Source organism: Hyperolius riggenbachi, chromosome 5 (genome assembly GCF_040937935.1).
Source record: "Hyperolius riggenbachi isolate aHypRig1 chromosome 5, aHypRig1.pri, whole genome shotgun sequence".
In the NCBI taxonomy this organism is placed as follows: Eukaryota; Metazoa; Chordata; class Amphibia; order Anura; family Hyperoliidae; genus Hyperolius; species Hyperolius riggenbachi.
The window spans coordinates 212,188,959-212,212,065 of NC_090650.1; positions in this window are offsets into that span (position 1 = coordinate 212,188,959).

A 23,107-nucleotide genomic window follows, 5' to 3' on the forward strand; every position below is an offset into this window, starting at 1 on the left:
CCAGAGCCAGCCGTATGTAGTGCCGACCCTCTATGAACTTTCCTCATTTGTGCATATATAATAATGATTTGATGTGGCTGGGAGTGTGGTGGGATGGGTCCTGTGTGTGAGTTCAGAAGCTGCGGGAGGGGGGGGGGGTTGCATTGCTAGGGGCCCCCTCAAGGTACTTTTGCCCCGGGGCACTATTATAGCTAGTAACGGCTCTGGAGGTAGGGGGTCAAAGTTTGGCTCCATGATGATGTATGGGGTGATTCGAACACACCAAATGTTCGCAGTTCACCGAGAACGCGAATAGCGGAAATTCACCGGGAACTGTCCTCCGGCCATCTCTAATCAGTGTATGCATAGATTAGTACTGTGTCAAATACTACAATGGTGGCAGTCATGGTGTTCCTTCTGAAATCTGTTTGATTTCAAATGATGCAAGGCAGTAAGCTATCAGCATTCCGGAATACCCAGATAGCTCACAGTGGCCCAGAGCTACTAGAAAAGCATAAAGGGCAAAAAGAGACGCTAAAGAGGGCTAAAATATTCCCCAAGTGATTTCTGGTTAGGGAAACATTGATTGTTTATCCAATTGATTAACCACTTCCTTGTACATGGATATTTATAAATGTCCTATTTTGTACCTAAGGTTCTTATTTCTGAATCATCATGTGTGTGCCTTTTATATGATTTCCATTATAAGGTTTTGAAACAAAAGTAATAATTAAAGGCATTATTAGTTACATTATATTGACCCTGTTGTTATAGAGATATGGAGGCTGCTATGTTAATTTCATTTTAAACAATACCAATTCCATGGCTATCCTGCTTATATTATTACTGTCTAGCTTGTGGTTTCTTTGGCCAGACAGACTTTAGACAGAGAACCTGATTAGAATACTTGTTCTAGATCAGGGGTTAAAGGTAGTAAATGCCGAAAATCCACAGCACAGGCAGACAACTGCCTTTGTTAAAAAGTAAATACAATTATATATATGGTGCTGCACGGTGAGGTCTCAGAGACCCAGGATCAGCTCCTAGCCTCAATATTATTTTCATGGAGTTTTGAGTCTCTTTAACAGTAAAAACGAGAGAAGATGCACAAAATGCCCTGCCACATGAATCCTTATTATGGACATATCCAGTAAAACAACTTTCAAATAAAAATTGCGGATATGTTTCCGACTGATCTGATTCTTTTTTGTTGCACATTTGATTGGCCATTCTCAATTGAGCACTGCTTGCGTAATGATTAATGCTAGATACACACTATGAGACTGTCAGATTGATTATTTACAACATGTCCAATCTGATTTCTGATCGATTTCCAATCGTTTTCCAATAGATTTCGAATGAAGGTGAACGGAAAACAGTCGGAAATCGATTGGAAAATGATCGGAAATAGATAAGAAATCAGATCGGACATGTTGGAATTAATCAATCGGACAGTAAATCTGCCAGAAAATCAAATAGTGTGTACATAGCATAAGGGGAGAGTGGCACAATCTTTTTCCCTCTAACTGTAAATGTAAAATTACAACTGGCCTTGCTTCTGACTATATGCAGTTCCAAGCTTATGTTTGTTCCTCCCTGAAATTCTTCCAGATTTGAACACTACACTTATCATTAGAGCCGGGACAAGGTCGTCCAGCACCCAAGGCTGAGACAGCAAAGTGCGCCCCTCCATCCCTGCCTCCCCAGCTGTCACACCCTGATTGCTATTAGACTAAGAGGCGCCACAGGGACCACAACCTCCCCAACACCTTAGTATCTAGTTATCTGGCTTGCAGTCACTGCCATGTATCCCCTTTTATTATTTCTTTCTGCTTCAAACACAATTAGGAATGACAGCTGAATGAATTCTGCGCCCCCTCCTACACTGCACCCTGAGGCTGGAGCCTCTCCAGCCTATGCCTCGGCCCAGCCCTGCTTATCATACAGTATTATACAGTATTCGTATATAGCCCTAGGTGCTCACATAGCTTACAAGGTCACCTAGAATTGTTGAAATTAACATTGCTACACAAAACTGCTTGTTTACATAAATGCACACCAGCGTTAAAAGGAAAAAGATTAAAAAGATTGCCAACTCTGTCTTCAACACCAATAGTTTCAAATCACCTACAAGTGTAGAAGATTTAATCTACTACCATTGTGACCAAGGCAGGCTTCCTAAGCAACCTTATCCTTAAAACAGAATGCCAAATGCAAAAACAAGAGTCATTTAACCACTTATTGCATTAGGTACAGTATATCTACGCCCCTGCAAACTTCACCTTAGGTCTAGGGGCTTAGATATACGCAACTCCGCCGCTACCGCCGCTGTGTGCACTCCCGCCTGCTCGTGTGCACGTTTCCACACGCATACTTGCTGCCGTTCGTTAGCCCAGAGATCAATGAACAGGAACACAGTTCCCATTCATTAATCTAAGTCCCAGATTCAATGAACGCCAGCGTCTATGAGATGCCTGCATTCATTGTATCTTCCTGTAGACACAGTGACTCACATTACTTACGTACTTACGTACGTGAATCGAAAATAATGACTGAGGACATCTTGTGGCCAAATAGTAAATTACACCAAAATCCACTTTTATTTAATAAGAATCCCAACACTGACTTTTATAATTAACTATTTTCCCTTTCACATCCTTCCATAGTACCCAAACTTTTTTTGTATAGGAAAAAAAATACATAAAAATATATATAGAAGTAGTTACCTTAGGAATTGAACTTTTTTAATATGTATGTCAAGAAGAGTGTATATTACTGTTAATTTTTAATGTAATTGTAAGGCTTTAATTAGTGATGGACGCAAAACTGAAAAAATGCACCTTTATTTCCTAATAAAATATTGGCGCCATACATTGTACTAGGGAAATTTTTTAAACGGTGCAATAACTGGGACAAATGGGCAAATAAAATGTGTGGCTTTTATCCACAGTAGAATGTTTTATTTTAACACTATAATGCCCAAAAGCTGAGAAATAATGATTTAAAAAAAATCTTTTTATTCCAAGTAAAATGCATTTAGAATAAAATAATTCTTAGCAAAATGTACCTTCCAAAGAAAGGCCAATTGGTGGCAAAATAAACAAGATATAGATCATTTTGTTGTGATTAATAGAGATTAAGTTATTGGCAAAAGGATGGGAGGAGTGCTGAAATGTGAAAATTGCTCCGGTCCATAAGTGGAAAATACACTGAGGGCTGAAGTGGTTAACTTTACTAATGCTGTCAAAGTCTGTGTGTTAACAATGGGAAAGAAGTTGCACAGGGGATGTTTTCCAGAAAGACAATGTTGCTGTTTAGAAAGAACATTAGGGTAAGACTAGTGTTTGTTCATAAATGAGGAGGCAGTGATCAGGTGTTCTGTAACAATTAGCTCTATACACAATAAGAAAATAAGTGTTTGGCAGAAACCGTGAGCAATCCCCCCCCCCCCCCCTCCCCCCTAAAAAAATTCCACCTGTAAACCATATTGGTGAAAATGTTATGGTTTGGGGACCTATTTCCAGTGGAAACTTCCTGTTATAGAATTCATTATAAATTCATACCTGCACCAGATTGTGCTTGAGGACTATGAAACATCATACATCAGAGATATATTCATCAAAGTGGATTACTGGAATTGTAAAACTAATTTTTGCATAATTTTCATGAAATTTTCTTGGAAAATGCCATATTCTTGCAAATTTTTGAGAAAGTATAGGCAAAAGCTTTAGATATACACCCAACACCCCAAACAAATTTTCTTATAAGCTTATAAAAATAAGTGCACAAAACTAAACTGTACAAGCAGAATGCCACAAGATGTATACAGGGGCATAGCCTACTTCACCTCATGCAGAATTTAGACCACAAATTTGCAAAAACTTTGCCATTTTATTGGTAGGGTGGGAAAATATCACATACATATTTTCCTATATAGAAAAGTACAAAAACAGACAAGTGTAAACCTTGCCTAATTGTTATAGTAAAACCAATGCCTGAAAAGGGGAAATGGAGGTTTCTGAAACAGCAAATTTAAAGCCAAGATCTAAATTCAGTCAAGATGCTGAGAGGTGAATTAAAGTTAGCTGTTTATGCTCTTAAAAATTCTTCAGACATTTTACAGCAAAAAAAAAAAAAAAAAAACCTGCTTGAAGAAGTGAAAGACTCTCAATGGAAGTCAAAGTTGAATACATAGTTATATAAAAAAGTGTTTTTCCTTTAGTTACAACACCTTTATATTCTGCTTGATTATACATCCATACTGAAATTCATTTAAAAAATCACCTAACAGCATGCTCAGTTCCAGTGTGAAAATAAGCAACTTTCTTCCAAGCAGGACCTGAACATTCTTGTGTCTACATAGGTCCTAAGCATGCACAAATCTTCTCATTCTATTGCCTCTGGTGCAGTGATGTATAGACAAATTAGGTATTATTAAAAACTTCTGCATTTCATAACGTTTAATGAAAAATCATTTTAAAAGGTACAATTTACTAATAAATGTTTTTGATGCCAAGATCTGTAGAAGGTTCATAGAGCACCTCATTAAGTCAGTTTATATAAATAGGAATGTCCAGACTCTGATGAATAGGTTACTTATCAGACCAAGTCAGACCCATACTGAGCCTCTTATAAACCCTCAGAGCATGTTGGAGAAATAACCTTTGAAATATAACGTAACTTAGCAGCACAATTGGCATGTTTCTGTCTGCCGAAGACAGTTCTTTGCTTCATGCAAAAAAAAAAAAAAAAAAAGTCTAAAGTCTATTTGCGTTATGTACACTACAGTATATACTGATGTGCGCACAAACATTTAATAGAAATTATATGGTTTATCTGAGGCTGACTTGTCCATTTGTATAGCTAAAGTTCTCAAACATCTCATAAAAAACGTTACAAAGCACTATCTGCTTCATTTGACATGGTACATTGGCAAGAAACCTAATAGCAGCAAGTTGCATTTGTTCTTTGTATATTTGGTTCACTGAGAATATCATTATAACTGCTGCTCTGACTTTTCAAGCATTTCACTCTGATCTTTTAATGGCAAAGGTTAACACTACTTTAGACATGGGATTTTCTTTGGGAAAATATGAAAAGTACAACTGACAGTAAACAGTTGCAGATTTGGTACATTCCAGAAGTGAAATGAACAGAACTAAAGTTTAACTAAGTTGTGTTCAGTGAATCCTCAGAAGACAGTTTTACTTATTACTAGAATATCTGAGCTAACAATAACAGCAAAGTTCACTTGTAGTTCTTTTAAGGGAATGTATTTCTTTTTTTTAGTTAAATATATACAAAAAAAGTTAAATATATACAGGTGTGTTTAAAACCTTTACAGATAATAGCTCATGAGAGGCAAAAAAGGGGTAAAAAGGGGTATAAATTGTAAATCATATTCCTATTAAGTGTTAAATCTTTTAACGCGTTATGGGGTTCTCTTTTAACCAGTGCTACCATACACTTATTTAACCACTTCACAACTAAGGGGGTTTTACCTTTACCAGAGCAATGTTGTTCACCTGTCAGCACTTCTCCCTTTCATTTGCCAATAACGTTATCACTACTTATTAAAATGAAATGATTTATAACTTTTTTTTCACAAATAATGCTTTTTGGGGATGATATTTGTTTTCAGTAACTAATTTACTCTCTATTCATTTTAAAGGGAAAACAAGGGAAAATTAGAAAAATACACTATTTCTCCAATTCCATCTCCTATAGTTTAAAATAACTATAACAATGCTACTGTAAATAAAACTCATGCATTTTATTTACTAATTTATCCGGGTTATGAAAACATTTTAATTATGTCCTTAATGCAATGAAGGGTGACAATATATTATTTTTGAAATAAAGGTGTATAAATAACAGTAACATATAAATATACCCTCATGACATACATAGTGAAAAAGCTGATTTTTTGTAAATGTTGCCACATTTTGTGTGTGTTTTATTTTGGTAACTATAGGGGCAGGGGCAGGGGGAAGGAGGGGTACATTTATTTTTATTTGATTTATGTAGTGTAAAATGTAGTTTGAAATGTGTATTTTTTTAGCACTAGATGTCCCCACACACACTATACACATAATATACACACGCTATACTGAGTTCAGAGAACACAGGCAGTGTTGTTACGGGAATTAGCATGGGCTTCTTGTTGAAGCTCATGGTCATTACCTTACAGGCACACATGTTCCCATTCAACAATCACAAATGTGTCAGTCTTGGCCAGTATGCACAGTGGGAGCACACATGCATGTGCACAGCGGTGGCAGTGGTAAGCGATGTACTAAAACTTCCTGTTGCCGTTAACAGAGGCAAACTAGATATTTTAATGCGACTTGTGTTTATTACGTGGAAACATTTGGTTTGTAATTTGTTTGTTGGTTTAGTATAAACTACATATTACTAGAGCCCTGAATTTGCATTTAATGGACTTAAATACATTCAACTTGTCAACAAGAGGTAAGGCAAAAAGTTAATAAATCTCCAAAGTGTTTCAGTACTGCCAACTAATATTTTGTTAGTCACTTTTATTTCTTCATCACGCTATGGAAATGAGAAGTATTGCTAAACTAGAGTAGGTAACATCCCTAGGCTAGGTATTATTGGATAATGTTACATGGTATAATGATAGCCAGAGAAGAGCCAACCTGCCTGAATGTTTCTTCCCCAAAACTGTGCTAGACATAGATTTTGGAGATATGGTTGGTCAGATGTCTGTACCCAGTTTTAATACATAAAGCAAATTCACATAACTGCTAATGTTTTAAGGTTAACCATTATTTGCAGTATGCTGCAATTGGTTATTAAGTACTGTTCAAAAATTATTATTTCATTTATCTATTTATTTATTTTGGGTGTTAGGGGTATTTTCATCTCTTTACAGTGTTCAAGGAAATTCTAATGCATCTTATAGCCCAGTGTTTCAGCAAAGTGAAGAGGAGAAACACTCACAGCTATCATGAAATAGATAGACCAACTACACAGAACATCTAGTATAAAACATGATTTAGTACTGTATCCAACACAAGATTTGGAGGAAGATTCAGAACAACAACTAGATGTGCAACCAATACCTAGAGATGGAGCTTCATGTCTATACATTGAAAGGCCACAGCAGCTGCTATGAAACGTGAAATCAAGCGTAAACTAGCTACAGTCAACCCTTTAGACCAGCTACCAAGGGTAAATAAAGAAGACCCACCACCAGATGGTATGCTGGAGAAAGCCAACAAGTCCTCATGGTAATTGTTTTAGGAAAACCGTCTATGGGAATTGCAACTCTGCTCTGAGGCCTGTCTTGTCTCTGATGGTCATAATGTCAAGGGCATATCTATGGTCTGGTGGTGGCTGTGAATAGTGGTTTGTAGTGGTGATGCTTGCTGGTGCTTTGGATGTTGAAAGACATTACTCCAAAAATCCAGGAGGTTGAGCCTGGGGGATGACCAGTGCCATATTGGCAGCTCAGAGGTGGTGTAAGTGATGCATGGTTGTACCTTGATGTCTTGGTGAAAAGGGTTTCCCATTTTGCCTTAGTAGAATGATTAAGCATGGTAATAAGCCAGTAGTCATTATGGCTGTTAACATTTTTATACAGAGGTCTTGTCGGTAGCAGTGCAAGATATTAGCAGACATATTAAGCAGGTACAGTAGGAGGTAAAGAGGCGCCCAGTGGGCTTATATAACACTTTAAAACCAATAAAAAGGGTGAGGTGGCTTACCTCATAAACAACAACTCACTTAAGATAGACCAGTTTAATAGTAATAAGCACAGGCAACGGGTTTCGTGGGATCTAGCCCACTTCCTCAGGCCAAGTAAAGTGCCGCTCTATATGCAAATACGCGTTTGGGGCACCCCAAACGCGACTTTGCATATAGAGCGGCACTTTACTTGGCCCGAGGAAGTGGGCTAGATCCCACATAACGCGTTGCCTGTGCTTTTTGCTATTAAACTGTTCTATCTTAAGTGAGTTGTCATCTATGAGGTAAGCCACTTCACCCTTTTACATTTTATTGGTTTTAAAGTGTATTATAAACCCACTGGGCGCCTCTTTACCTCCTGCTGTACCTTACTCCCCCCGTTCCTTAGTGAGGGGAGTCTCACACACACCTAACCCAAGGTGGAATCCCACCACCCCACAGGGTTTGGAGTGTATGAGATTTTTTTCAAGAGAGCGACCACCCCTAGGATTGATGGTATACCTGAGTGGAGTCATGTTAAAGACACTCCACCTGCTTGAAGTGGTCGGTTGCCCCGCATGCAACCCACCTTTGTGAGTATTCCTTTGTCGACCATCTTTTGTCCATACATTCATCTAGCTGTGACGTACTGCACCATTTGGGTGCCGCAAATGCGGCTTTGCATATACAGCGGCACTTTACTTGGCCTGAGGAAGTGGGCTAGATCCCACAAAACGCGTTGCCTGTGCTTATTGCTATTAAACTGTGCTATCTTAAGTGAGCTGACGTCTATGAGGTAAGCCACCTCACCCTTTTACATTTTATTGGTTTTAAAGTGTTTTATAAACCCACTGGGTACCTCTTTACCTCCTGGGGTACCTTACTCCCCCCGCTCCTTAGTGAGGGGAGTCTCACACACCTAACCCAAGGTGGAATCCCACCACCCCACAGGGTTTGGAGTGTATGAGATTTTTTTTCAAGAGAGCGACCGCCCCTAGGATTGCTGGTATACCTGAGTGGAGTCAGGTTAAAGACACTCCACCTGCTTGAAGTGGTCGGTTGCCCCGCATGCAACCCACCTTTGTGAGTATTCCTTTGTCGAACATCTTGTGTCCATACATTCATCTATCTGTGACGTACTGCACCATTTGGGCTCCCGTTGTCTTTGTGTTTTTTCCCCAGTACCCCATATACAGTATTAAGCAGGTGACCACTATTCCTATCTTGCACACTAAATATTCTTTATAGCCTTTTCTCTTCCTCTCAATCCACATAATACAGGTATTTTCTGTCCCTATGCATTGTCTGTTTAAGGAGGAGTATGTTACAAATCTTACTCCTATTCATACTCATAGTGGCAGGACAAGAATTTTGGTGACCTTGACCATGACTGCTGGTCCACCTATAGGTGATGGCATGAACCCTTTTCCTAGTGTTATGGTCCAAGGCCATACACACATTACCAGCTATGTACTAGTATAGGGCAGGGACACCATTCTTTGAAAAAATATGACAATCCCTAAAACATTAGGTTGCAGAAGGTATGTGTGTCTTAATTGAATATGGGAGTGGCTCTGAGCGCCCACATTTAATGTCACCTGCATGATGGCTGGCTTGAGAGGAAATGGGGAGAAGAGTGCAGAAGCTAGAGAACTTCACAACTAACAGGCTCTTCTAAATCTTGGCTGTCAGAGAAATGACCAGAATTAGCAGGGGCTGCCACAAATAGGTATTTCTCAGATATTTCTTATTTCTGCAGCTTGGTAGGAGCAGCAGGGGTGCAGCTAAGGTTTTGGTGGCCCCAAGCAGCCCATAACTTGAGGCCCCCATCCATGAAAGCAAAAAAATAGGTAGGCCAACCACAAAACCAAATGGGCGTGGCCAAAACATGATGTGGTAGGAGCCAAATACTAGCAGTTTCTTGGCTTAATTGCACCCAGGGCGAGGGTGTAAAATGTGCCCCCCCACGTGGAGACAGGTATAGTTGCCCCCAGTATAGATTAGATAGGTAGATGCCCGCAGTATAGGTTAGATAGGTAGGTGCCCCCAGTATAGGTTAAATAGGTAGGTGCCGGCAGTAAAGGCTAGATAGGAAAATGCCCACAGTATAGGTTAGATAGGTAGGTGCCCGCAGTATAGGCTAGATAGGTTATTGCCCACAGTATAAGTTAGATAGGTAGATGTCCCCAGTATAGGTTAGATAGGTAGGTGCACGCAGTATAGATTAGATAGGTAGGTGCACACTGTATAGGTTAGATAGGTAGCTGCACACAGTATAGGTTAAATAAATAGGTACCCCTCAGTATAGGTTAGATAGGTATATGCCCCCAGTAAAGGTTAGATAGGTAGGTGCATGCAGTATAGGTTAGATAGGCAGGTACACCTCAGTATAGGTTAGATAGGTAGGTGCCCCCAGTATAGGTTAGATAGATAGGTGCACTCAGTATAGGTTATATAGGTAGATGCCCCCAGTATAGGTTAGATAGGTAAGTGCCCCAGTATAGGTTAAATAGGTAGGTACTCCTCAGTATAGGTTAGATAGGTAGATGCCCCCAGTATAGTTTATATAGGTAAGTGTCTCCAGCATGGGACGGGGGAACGGGCAGAGTGAAGTTTAAACTCAGCTGCCTCGATCCTAAACGCAGCCTCTATCTTCTTCCTGCCCCGGCGTCTGACGCATCGGTAAGAGCTCCCCCTGTGATGACATGCGGTTACATCATCACAGGGGGAGCTGTTACCATAGTGACAGATGCGGGGACACAGGATGAAGATAGAGGCTCTGTGCAGGATCAAGTCAATTGAGTTGAAACTTTGCTCTGCCCGCTCCCCGCCACTGCGCACACCCTCCTTCAGCTCCACCAACAGCCACCAGCAGCAGAGTGAGGCCCCCCTTTGTGTGAGGCCCCAAGTGCGGTGGTGCCCCTGGGGAGCAGGTCAACCAGAGGCTGAGGAAGAGGAGTAGAAAAGGAAACTTCCTTTGCAACTTGTTATTGCTGTAACTGCAAGCCTTGTTGGTGATTCAAATAGGAGTCTATTCATTCCCAAATGACTCCCTTTGACCCTCTGTTTATCCAACAAACACCTGGTCTGTGATTCATATTCTAAAAGAAGACAGACCAAATTCACTGTGTAACGCACCGCAAACAGTAGCAAGAAGAAGGAACGCTACCACCACTGCTGCTTAATCCAAGGGAGCAGGAATCACAAGTCTCAGAACATATAGGCAAAAAAGGGTATTCCGCTACAGGCTGGGTAAAAAACTTTTCTTCAACTTTATTAGCACATCAGTAAACACATACAAGGCTGACGCATATCGGAGCTCTAAGCGGCTCCTTAATCATAGCCAGCATACACAAATCCACCACAAGTTTAAGTAGTCGAGTGCCCGCCCACAAAGGGCATGGCTACCCCTCTTAAAGAGACATATACAGATATTGCATTTAAAAATATGGCAAGCCAGTGTATAAAATTTAATAGATTAAAAAACCAGAGATGACATGGTTAGGCATCAAGAATGTATGAACAGTAGACATATGTTTATCAAAACTGTGTAATACATAATATATGATGTACAAATAACAGAACACTGCAGACATCTATAAAGATGGAAAGGAAAAAAAGGGGGGGGGGGGGGCGGGGGACAATCCCCAAAAGGTTATGTTCTCATATCCCTAAAAAGGTTATGTTCTCACATCATAGGTTAGGCTGATGTCCATTTTTTAATTCAACCCTGTGGGCAAACGTGTACTCAATTTCCATATCCAAAACGCCTCCTGTTTTAACAATAACCTGCGTAGGTCACCTCCTCTGGGTGAAAGTGCCACTCTTTCTATGCCTTGGAAAGTAAAACTAGTCATGACACCCTGGTGTTCCCTCAAAAAGTGCTTTGATACACTGGAAACCTGGGTGACATATGTTTCTTTCCTAAGGCACCTACCTGGTCCATTGTACTGCTCTGAGATACGTGTCTCAGGGGACGGGTAGTACAACCCACGTACTGCAGACCACAAGTAATGCAGGTGATGAGATAAACAACATTACTAGGAATGCAGTTAATATATTGTTTTATTTCAAATCTTTCACTTTTTGAGGTAGAAAAAATCTGCAGCAAAAAAGGCAAAAATTCCGCTACACCAGGGCTGGGTAAAAACTGTTTCTTCAACTTTATTGATACATCAGTAAGTACAAAAAAGGCTGACGCGTATCGGAGCTCTGGAAGGCTCCTTAATCATAGCCAGCATTCACAAAATCACCACAAGTTTAAATAGTCAGGTGCCCGCCCACACAGGTGCATGGCTACCCCTCTTAAAGAGACATAGACAAATAATGCATATAAAAATGTGTATATAAAATCCAGTATATAAAAGTACCGAGATGACATGGATAAGCATCAGTCATGAGTATACAGCAAGCATAGACTCCTCAAACTGTATTGCACATAATATATATTGCATGACAAAGAGGAAAGCAAAGATAAGGACGCTAATGACAACATGGAGAGGCAGTGGCGTAGCTAAGGAGCTGTGGGCCCCGATGCAAGTTTTACAATGGGGCCCCCCAAGCACTCTATACATAGCAATTGATGCGGTGCACCAAAACCTGCCAATGGCAACTACAGAGTCAGAGGTGCAAGAAGGGGATGGGGAACAGTTTGTTAATGATTACCACTATTCAAAGTATCTATAGAAGTGATTATTATGAGCACAGGACCAATAGAGAGCTAATACTGTAGTTGAGGGAGGGCCCTTCGGGGCCCCTCTGGCCCAAGGGCCCCGATGCGGTCGCTACCGCTGCACCCCCTATTGCTACGCCCCTGTGGAGAGGTAAGAAAGGAAGAGAAGGGAGGGGAATGGAGGGAGGAAGGAAGGGGAGAAAGATGAAGAGGGGAGGGGAGAAGAAAAGGGACAACGGAAAACATCGATTATAATCAATTACCACTATGTCCTAATGTCATAAGTTAGACTAATATCCATTTTGGAATTCAACCCTGTGGGTAAACGTGTGCCCAATTTCCATATCCAGAACGCTTCACGTTTAAGTAGTAACCTACGTAAATCACCCCCCCCCCCCCAGGTGAAAGTGCCAGTCTCTCTATACCCTGGAAGTTGAAACTTGTCATATCACCCCCATGTTCCCTCAGGAAATGTTTGGATACACTCGAGATCTGGGTAGCATATGCTTCATTCCTCAGACATCTACCCGATCTATTGTAATGCTCCGAGATGCGTTGTCTCAGGGGACGGGTAGTGCACCCCACGTACTGCAGACCACATGTAATGCAGGTGATAAGATATACAACATTATTAGAATTGCAGTTGATATATTGTTTCATTACAAATCTTTCCCCTTTAGAAATGGAGAAAATCTCCCGCGTTTGACTGTGGACTCGGCAGTACCTGCAGGTGCTGTACCCGCATTTGTAGGAACCCTTACAAGACAACCAAGTGGGTACAGGCCTAGAAGAACTGGAGAAAAGGTTCGGGGAGAGACGTGTCCCCAAAGTAGGGACACGACGCGCTGAAAAAGCACATCCTTCGTTCAAGATATTGCGGAGCTTGGGGTCCGAGTGCAGGACAGGCAAATATCTTTTTATGATATTGACAACTTTGTTATACTCCAAACTATATGGAGTTGAAAAGGTCAAACCTCTCTTTTGCCTAGTCCTGCACCCCCCATCCACACCCAGCAGGTCCCGACGGTTTTTTCGTAATACCCGCTGTCTAGCCTCTTTAATTAGTGTATTATCATAACCCCGCTCCCGGAGTCTCCACTCCACCAATTCAAGCTCCTGGTTCAGCATGTCAGGGTCAGAACAGTTGCATGTTACTCTCGCCATTTCCCCATAGGGAATCGCCCTCAGAGTATGGCTCGGATGGCAACTATAGGCAAGCAAGAGTTGCCTGCACATGCTTTTCTAAAAGTCTTCGCGACAACCCTGCCCGATGTCTGAGAGCCACATAGTGTAAGGTCGAGATAATCAATTTGAATTCGATCCTTACACATCGTAAATGACAGATTGAGACTGTTATCATTACAGTATGTCAGAAAACCGGGCAGAATGTCAGGGGGACCCCCCCCCATATTAGCAGCAGATCATCTATGTACCTCCCATACCAAACAATATGTTCCGAAAAGGGGTTCCGATCTCCAAAGATGCGGAGCTCCTCTCACCACCCCATGAACAAATTAGCCAGGGATGGGGAGAACTTGGCCCCCATAGAAGCTCCGCACCTCTGGAGATAAAAAACCCCGTCAAACAAAAAATAATTATGGGTCAACAGATGATCCACCGCCAATATGAGGAGGTCCCTAACATGTGTGGGAAAAGAGCCATACTTCTGGATGTGAAAATCCAGAGCCCTGAGGGCAAGCCCATGGGGAATTGAAGAATAAAGAGCCGTCACATCCATGGTGACCTATGTGTAGTGGTCGCGCCACTCAAGGGGTTCCAGGCTATTTAATAAATGAGTAGTGTCTCGTAAATAACTTGGTAGCCGTTGGACCAAAGGCTGAAGACAACTATCAACCCACTGGCCCAAACGCCCCCCCAAGGAGCCAATACCTGCAACAATGGGACGGCCCCGTGGGGGAACGTCCGGCTTGTGAACCTTGGGGAGATGATGGAAAACAGGGACCACTGGTTTCTCCACCATAATTTAGTCCCTCTCCCTTTCCGTAAACACCCCCAAAGTAAAACCCAGGTTCAATAATTTCTTAAGTTCCGCCTGGAAACGGACTGTAGGATCTCCTGTAAGGACCTGGTAGGTTTCTGTGTCCCCCAGTTGGCGCAAAGCCTCAGCTTTATATACACCCGAATCCAGGACAACCACAGCCCCTCCTTTGTCTGCATTACGGATGACAATGGAGTCATCTTTCTGGAGGGACTGTAGTGCTTCCCGCTCGGGTTTGGTGAGATCTGAGTTGGCTCTAAGTGTTCTTTGTAATTGAACTAGTTCGCTTTCCACTAAATCTTGGAAGGTATCAACTGCTACTGTTCTGGCCTGTACTGGATAGAAATAGGGATTGGAGACGGACACGGGGCCCAGGGCCGCCCCGGTGACTGGGCCGCCACTCACACTGGACACTTGTTCCAGTGCGAGGGTGGTAGAGGCCTCCCGGAAGGGAGGAACCCCCACAGGCACCGGGGCAGCTGAAACATGGGGCCCCGTGGCCGTCCCCAAACTCCCCTCTCCTGCACCAGCTTCCTCCAATTCCAAGAAGTGTTTCTTCACCATAAGATTTCTAATAAATTTATTCATGTGTAACATTGTGCCAAAAACGTCAAAATGACATGATGGTGAAAATGAAAGACCCCTCGAAAGCAAAGAAAGCTGGGTGTCAGAGAGCTGTACACTAGAAAGATTGATGACATTGGAATGACTATCATGAGATGTTAATTTCTTGTGCTTACGCCCTGCCCTCCTCCCACGCCCCCTCCTCTGTTGTGTTTGCTGCGTTTCTTCTTGGGATTCTGATAATAAGAAGTGGGTGTTCTGGAGGTTGTGGCCTGAATCTGTCCGTGCTGGTCCCCCCCCTTTTTTGGGGTGCCAGAAAAGACTGATTGTACCAACTCCTCCTTGCCATCTGAGATGTCTGAAAGTGACCCTGAGCTCTCCGCTGAGCTAAAGCTGACCTTTTTGACATGTTTGGGTTTACGTAAAATGGGCCTAGGTGACCTATGCATGGTTTCCCATCGTCCCCATTCATACACTACTTTGTTGTTATAATCCCCCAGGTCCCTAAGGAATTTAACACGTTTAGTATTAGTAACAATGCTTTCCAACTTGGTGATATTGTCTTTCAATTTGTTATTAAGCTCATCAAAGAGTTCAAAAGCCGAAAATTTCTCAAGATCCTTTTTGGTTTCCGCAATTTGAACTCTGATATCTGCAAGCTTTTTTTCCTCGTAGGATATTATCAATTTCATAAGTCGGATGGAGCAGTCGGAAAGGACTTGGTTCCATTCCAATATGAATTGATCCGAATAGAGGGTGGAGGGTACTTTTTTGATGTGTAAGCCCCTCGGGATCATTCCCTCAGAGACATAATGCTTCAAAGTTGTAGTATCCCACCATAATCGCACCTCCTTTTCCGACAAACATTCCAAATTGGTGAATGAGGTTTGCATGTTAAGAGTAGGGTCAGAGCCCTGGAAACCAGGTTGTGTGGAAAAGACAGAGATATATCTGTTCATTCTGTCCGGATTGGACAGTAGATCCCCTATAATGTCCATGGTGTAATCCGCACTTAACTGTTCTAAATCCTGTAGGTCATTATTAATAGATGTTGCGGTTTGGACATTAGAGTCTTTGGACACCTGTATGAACCTTTATAGGACAACTAGATAGGTACTGGTCTGGGAGAGCTGGAGAAAAACTCGGGGAAAGGCGGGTCTCCAAGGTGGGGGCACGACGTGCTGAAAAAGCACATCCTTCGTTCAGGATCCTGCAAAGTTTAGGGTCTGAATGTAGGACAGGCTAATACTTTTTTACAATGTTAATGACCTTATTATATTCTAGACTGTATGGAGTTGTAAAGGTTACATTTCTTTTTTGCCTGGTTCCACATCCGGCACCCATGCCCAGCAGGTCCTGACGGCTCTCGCTTTCTTAATCAATTGATTGTCATAACCCCACTCCCGGAGCCTCACCTCCACCAAATCCAGCTCCTGCCCCAACACACTGGGGTCAGAGCAATTACATGCCACTCTCACCATCTCCCCATAGGGGATTGCCCTCAGGGTATGGCTCGGATGGCAACTAGAAGCTAACAAAAGCGAATTGCCCGCACATGCTTTTCTAAAGGCTTTGGTGACAACTCTGCCCAATGTCTGAGAACCACACAATGTAAGATTGAGATAATCGATTTGAGTGGAATCATAACACATAGTAAAAAACAAATAAAAGTTGTTATTATTACAATATGTCAGAAAATTGGGCAGAATGTCTGGGGGACCCCCCCATATCAGCAGCAGATCATCTATGTACCTCCCATACCAAAAAAATATGCTCAAAAAAGGGGTCCCGCTCTCCAAAGATGCAGAGCTCCTCCCACCACCCCATGAACAAATTGACCAGGGATCGGGAGAATTTGGCTCCCATCGAAGCTCCGCATCTTTGGAGATAGAAAACCCCATCAAACAAAAAAATAATTGTGGGTCAACAGATGATCCACCGCCAACTCGAGGAGGTCCCTGACATTCGTAGTGTAAGAGCCATATTTCTGGATATGAAAATCCAGAGCCCTGAGGACAAGATCATGGGGGATTGAGGAATAAAGAGCTGTCACATCCATAGTGACCCATGTTTGTGTAGTGATGGCCATGCTGGACTGGTGCGCACCATGGCGAGAGTGCAGGCGTTGGCGGTTTTCAAGCACATATGGTCGGGCTGAGGTAGCTCAATGACAGAACAACAGTGACTGTCCAGATGATCGAATTTGGTCTGTCCACAATGAAACAACGACCTTATTTTCTTGGGTGTGCCCCCCCCCCAACACACTCATATAGGTCATTGCTTCATTGTGATATGCAAGCCCCTTCACCGCGGCAAGGTTATGATCCCGAAGGGGAATTGACACATGTACATGTCTTTTGTTTTGTTGTTGCAGCCTCAGTGCAGCCAGAAAAATTAGGCAGGCATGTACACGCACCAGAATAAAATATTATTGTTTTTGTTAGTGGCCGCTGCTAGCAGCTCCCTTAAAAATTCAGGAATCCACCTGGAGTCCTGGACTTTGTTGGTGATGGCGGAGAAGGCAGTCAAGTGGCCTGCAGGCAGAGATGTTGTGTGGGGACTGACTTAGTCTTTGGGCAGGCCTGACCATGCTTTGCAGACCAGGCATCCGTGGTCAGATGGACCCTTGACCCAATGCTGTGTGCCAGAGATGACACCACTTGCCTTTCAACATCACGGTACAGTTTGGGTATCACCTTTTTTTAGAAATAATTGCGGCCTGGTATCTTCCACTGTGGTGTGTGGCTTTGCTTTTGTGTGCTGTTTTTCCTCAGGTGGTTATCCCACTGCAGTTTGTGCTTTTTCATCATTTGCCTTCGTAAGGCAGTTGTCCCTATGTGGGTCTGGGTCTTTCCACAGCTCAATTTTTGGTGGCAGAGAGTACAGATGGCATTGCTCTCATCTGAGGCAGACACACACAAAAAATGTCCACACCGTTGAGCCCTGGTGATGATGGCACTTTGGTGATGGCTGCCGACTGAGTGTTAAGTGGGGTGCCAGAATCAGAGCAGGAGGAGGAAGATATGTCACGCTTCCGTGCGGAAGCTGTGGAAGATGAGGTGTGCTGTGTTAAATAGTCAACTACGTCCTGACAATCTTGGGAGTTGATGGCACGTGCCTTCTGAACACTGTACTGTGGTCACGGGCTGCACAAAATCACATCAGCACAACCTCAAACAGACCTGCTGGGTGGACTGCTTCTGGCTCTGCCTGTTGTTTTGTCCATATTGGGGGGGGGGGGGTGAAGTGAAAGGTATGCACTGACTTGACTAATACAATGTGTAGTCACGCAGATGCAGTGAAAGGTATACACTGACTGCTGGTATAATACAATGTGCAGTCACACAGATACAGTGAAAGGTATACACTGACTGCTGTATACTGATGAGACAAATACACTTGAAATCCTATAATGAGAATCTGTTATGAAGGGCAAGTCTGCCATCCATTCAAGTGAAATGTATGCACTGACTGGTGTAATGCAATGTGCAGTCACACAGGTGCATTGAAAAGGTATGCACTGACTGCTGGTATATAAAACAGTGTGCGGTCACACAGATGCAGTGAAAGGTATGCAGTGACTGCTGGTATAACAATGTGCAGTCACACAGGTGCAGTGAAAAGGTATGCAGTGACTGCTGGTATAAAAATGTGCAGTCACACAGGTGCAGTGAAAAGGTATGCAGTGACTGCTGGTATAAAAATGTGCAGTCACACAGGTGCAGTGAAAAGATATGCAGTGACTGGTATATAGAACAGCATGCGGTCACACAGATGCAGTGAAAGGTATGCAGTGACTGGTATATAAAAGAGTGTGCAGTCACACAGATGCAATGAAAGGTATGCAGTGACTGGTATTATAATACAATGTGCAGCAGTCACACAGGTGCAGTGAAAAGGTAGGCACTGAATGTGCTGGGCCTAGCACAGTATAGCAATTAGCAAGGGCCAGCTGCGACAGACAGGGCTGTATATGCAGTGTTAATAGTCCACACACAGAAAAAACACATCACAAGAACATTAGCTCTCAAAAGAGCTGTTTTGGGGTGCTTTTAAGCAATACATTTCAGCAAGGAGCAAGCTAACAGACCTAACTATCACTTTCCCTATCTCTCCAATGTCTCTCCCTTCTCTCACTTATATCAGCAGAAGACAGAGTGAGAAAATGGCCGACGCTGCTGCCTTTTATAAGGAGGAAGGGCACTCCAGGAGGGAGTGCAGCCTGATTGGCTGCCATGTGTCTGCTGACTGTAATGTAGAGGGTCAAAGTTTAGCCCAATGATGTAGTATAGGGGGCGTGCCAAACTCGCATAAAGTCTTGTTTCGATGCAATGCGAACTCGCGTTATTCATGCAAACAAGTTTGCGTTCTAACTGTTCGGGCCATCTCTACTGTTACTGCCATCTTCTGTGTTGGATGAAGAACTAGGTTATAAATCAACATAAAAAGCAAGTATTGCATCTGCTGACTCTTGCACCAGGCTTTTCTGTTTCTTTTGGTGTTCCTTTTATACATTAGAGCATCCACTCACAAATCTGCATACTCTTGGAAAATCAACGGGATTGTTGTTCTGGAAATCCTAGAGGTGTCAGTAGGGGTCATCACTGCCTGAGAAGTGATGGTGGTGGTGCTTGTTTGTTATGTAGAACTTTGCTGTTTTCTGTAACTGAGGTGACTGAATACATGAAGCTGGATAAAGAATTACCGTACAGACTCAACTACTAACTGTGTCTATTGTTACTGTGTGGCATCCTTGAAATTTGTGTCCCAAATAAATGTCATCTTCAACAATTGCTGCACTTCCTTGAGGTTTGCTGACATGCACCCTCACACTTTCCCAGCAGTTTTTGATTTGCATCTGCCTCTCATTATTTTGTACATTTTATATACTTTTTTGAACTGAGTTAGATGATAGTAGTGGTTTGATAAAGATGTCAGTGCACTTGAGGCAGATTTAGAACAATGTTTACACTTACTATAGTCTGGAAAACAAAGAACTACTTTATCTGAAAACAGTCAGGGGGAAATGTAACCCCACTGGAGGATTAATACATAAACAGCCTGTGCACAGTTATATAGATCATAAGAACTGTATAGATATTGGACGGTGGTGATGATTGAAAAGAATCTTCAACAGCTGCTAAGCAGTCAGGATAAATTTCAGTATCTCACTGTAATAAAATGTGTTATTTCCCGTATACATGAATATAGATCCCAACACATAAATAGGATATTGGCACTGGTGAAGATGATTAAAAAAAAATCTCTAACAGCTGATGAAAAGTCAAGATACATTTTAGTATCTCACTGCATACAACAGTTTGTCTATAAATAGTAATATAGATCATTCACAACATGGAAATAGGGGAAATGCACTGCTCGGTGGTGGTTGCCCATGTATACTTACAGAGCGAGTATCAATAAGGCAATCAGGATAGCAATTGCTAGCTAACTAACGTCTGTATTCTTTCCCTTCTTCAAGCAGTCTCAGGACAGCACAGATAGCTGCTGGTCTCCACCCTAAGCTATAACTCATTAACTGTACAGTGTAACCAGACTTCCACCATTATATAGGTAGGTAGGGAGGGGCATGGCTAATTCCTGACTTACTGATTTAGATATCTGTAGAGTTAGCAATTATCTGTGGCAACATTTGATCAGAAGAAAGACCACACAGAACTTAAAGTGACAGTAATTAAGGTGCAAGCCTGCATAAAATGTGTTTGCCCCTGATGTGTATCCAGGGGCATCTCTTGCCATTTTGTCACTCCAGACGAGAAAACCTGTGCCCCCCCCCATGTGGTGCCCACTGATGAAAATAATCATATCGCGGCAATGTTTCCCCATAAGATAAAAGTAATGTGGCAGTCTTTCACCAGAAAATAATCATAACGCAGCAATGATTCACTTAAAATAATTGTAAGGCGGCAATCTTTGACCAGAAAAAAAACCATAACGCAGCAATGATTCACCATAAAATAATTATAACGCAGCAATGATTCACCATAAAATAATTATAACGCAGCAATGATTCACTATAAAATAATCGTAATGTGGCCAGCATTCACCAGAAAATAATCGTAATGTGGCCAGCGTTCACCAGGAAATAATCGTAATGTGGCCAGCGTTCACCAGGAAATAATTATAATGTGGCCAGCATTCACCAGAGAATAATCGTAATGTGGCCAGCATTCACCAGAAAATAATCATAGTGTGGCCAGCATTCACCAGCAAATAATCATAATGTGGCCAGCGTTCACCAGAAAATAATCATAATGTGGTCAGCGTTCACCAGGAAATAATCGTATGTGGCCAGCGTTCACCAGGAGATAATCGTATGTAGCCAGCGTTCACCAGAAAATAATCGTAATGTGGCCAGCGTTCACCAGGAAATAAACTTAATGTGGCCAGCATTCATCATAAAATAATCATATGTGGCCAGCGTTCACCAGAAAATAATCATAATGTGGTCAGCGTTCACCAGAAAATAATCGTAATGTGGCCAGCGTTCATCAGGAAATAATTGTATGTGGCCAGCGTTTACCAGGATATAATCATATGTGGCCAGCGTTAACCAGAAAATAATCGTAATGTGGCCAGTGTTCACCAGAAAATAATCATAACGCAGCAATGATTCACTTAAAATAATTGTAATGCGGCAATCTTTCACCAGAAAAAAACCCATAACGCAGCAATGACTCACCATAAAATAATTATAACACAGCAATGATTCACCATAAAATAATTATAACGCAGCAATGATTCACCATGAAATAATTATAACACAGCAATGATTCACCATAAAATAATCGTAATGGGGCCAGCATTCACCAGAAAATAATCGTTATGTGGCCAGTGTTCACCAGGAAATAATCGTAATGTGGCCAGCATTCACCAGGAAATAATCGCAATGTGGCCAGCGGTCACCAGAAAATAATCATAATGTGGTCAGCTTTCAGCAGGAAATAATCGTAATGTGGCTAGTGTTCACCAGAAAATAATCGTAATGTGGCCAGCGTTCACCAGGAGATAATCATATGTAGCCAGCGTTCACCAGAAAATAATCGTAATGTGGCCAGCGTTCACCAGGAAATAATCTTAATGTGGCCAGCGTTCACCTGGAAATAATCATATGTGGCCAGCGTTCACCAGAAAATAATTATAATGTGGCCAGCGTTCACCAGAAAATAATCGTATGTGGCCAGCGTTCACCAGAAAATAATCGTAATGTGGCCAGCGTTCACCAGAAAATAATGATAATGTGGCCAGCGTTCACCAGAAAATAATCGTATGTGGCCAGCGTTCACTAGAAAATAATCATAATGTGGCCAGTGTTCACCAGAGAAATAATCGTTTGTGGCCAGTGTTCACCAGAAAATAATCGTAATGTGGCCAGCGTTCACCAGGAAATAATCTTAATGTGGTCAGCGTTCACCAGAAAATTATCCTAATGCGAGCAGCGTTTCACTAAAAATGTATAATTGCCTGTAAAAAGAAAAGCATTTACTCACCTGCAGAAGACACCTCTCCCTGGGCGCAGCTCCCCCAACGATCTTCCTGCAGCAGCACAGCCAGCCTCCAAAAGTCCCGCGCTGACAGGTAGAGCAGGGCTACAGGAAGTTGGCGTCCGAAGCCCTGTACTGGAGACACAAATAGTCTCTAGTGCAGGGCTTCGGGCACCATCTTGCCGTAGCCCTGCTCTGCCTGCCGGAAGACTATGCAGGCTGGAGCAGTGAGCTGCGGGCTGCGGGGATGAACTGGCGCAGCGTCTATTAGACGCCACGGCCAGTTAACCACAGGGGTCGCACAGTCTGGCGGGGGAAGATGGGCAATTCCCCCCCGCAACGGTGCTCCTCCTCCACCCGGCGCTCCAGGCCACCGTTTGTCCTTACCTGGTGGCTGGGACGCCTCTGTGTCTATCTTCCTTTCTAGCACTGCGATTTTTTGTTTTATGTCACTTAAGCTAAACTTATTTAGATTCCCAAGCATGATTTTATAAATTATGGTTCATCAGCCCGCTGTGTGCCATTAACAGTCATTTCAATCCGCATGGAGGGCCAGCATCTACTTGACCATTCTTTTGAATAGGTCCTAACTAGGTGGTGGAATGTAATTTTATTAATCATGCCCGATGCCAAGGTTGTTTAGCCTAGTTTTAAGTGCTAAACACAGATGTTGCATTTGATAGTTTTTCAAAAGTTGAA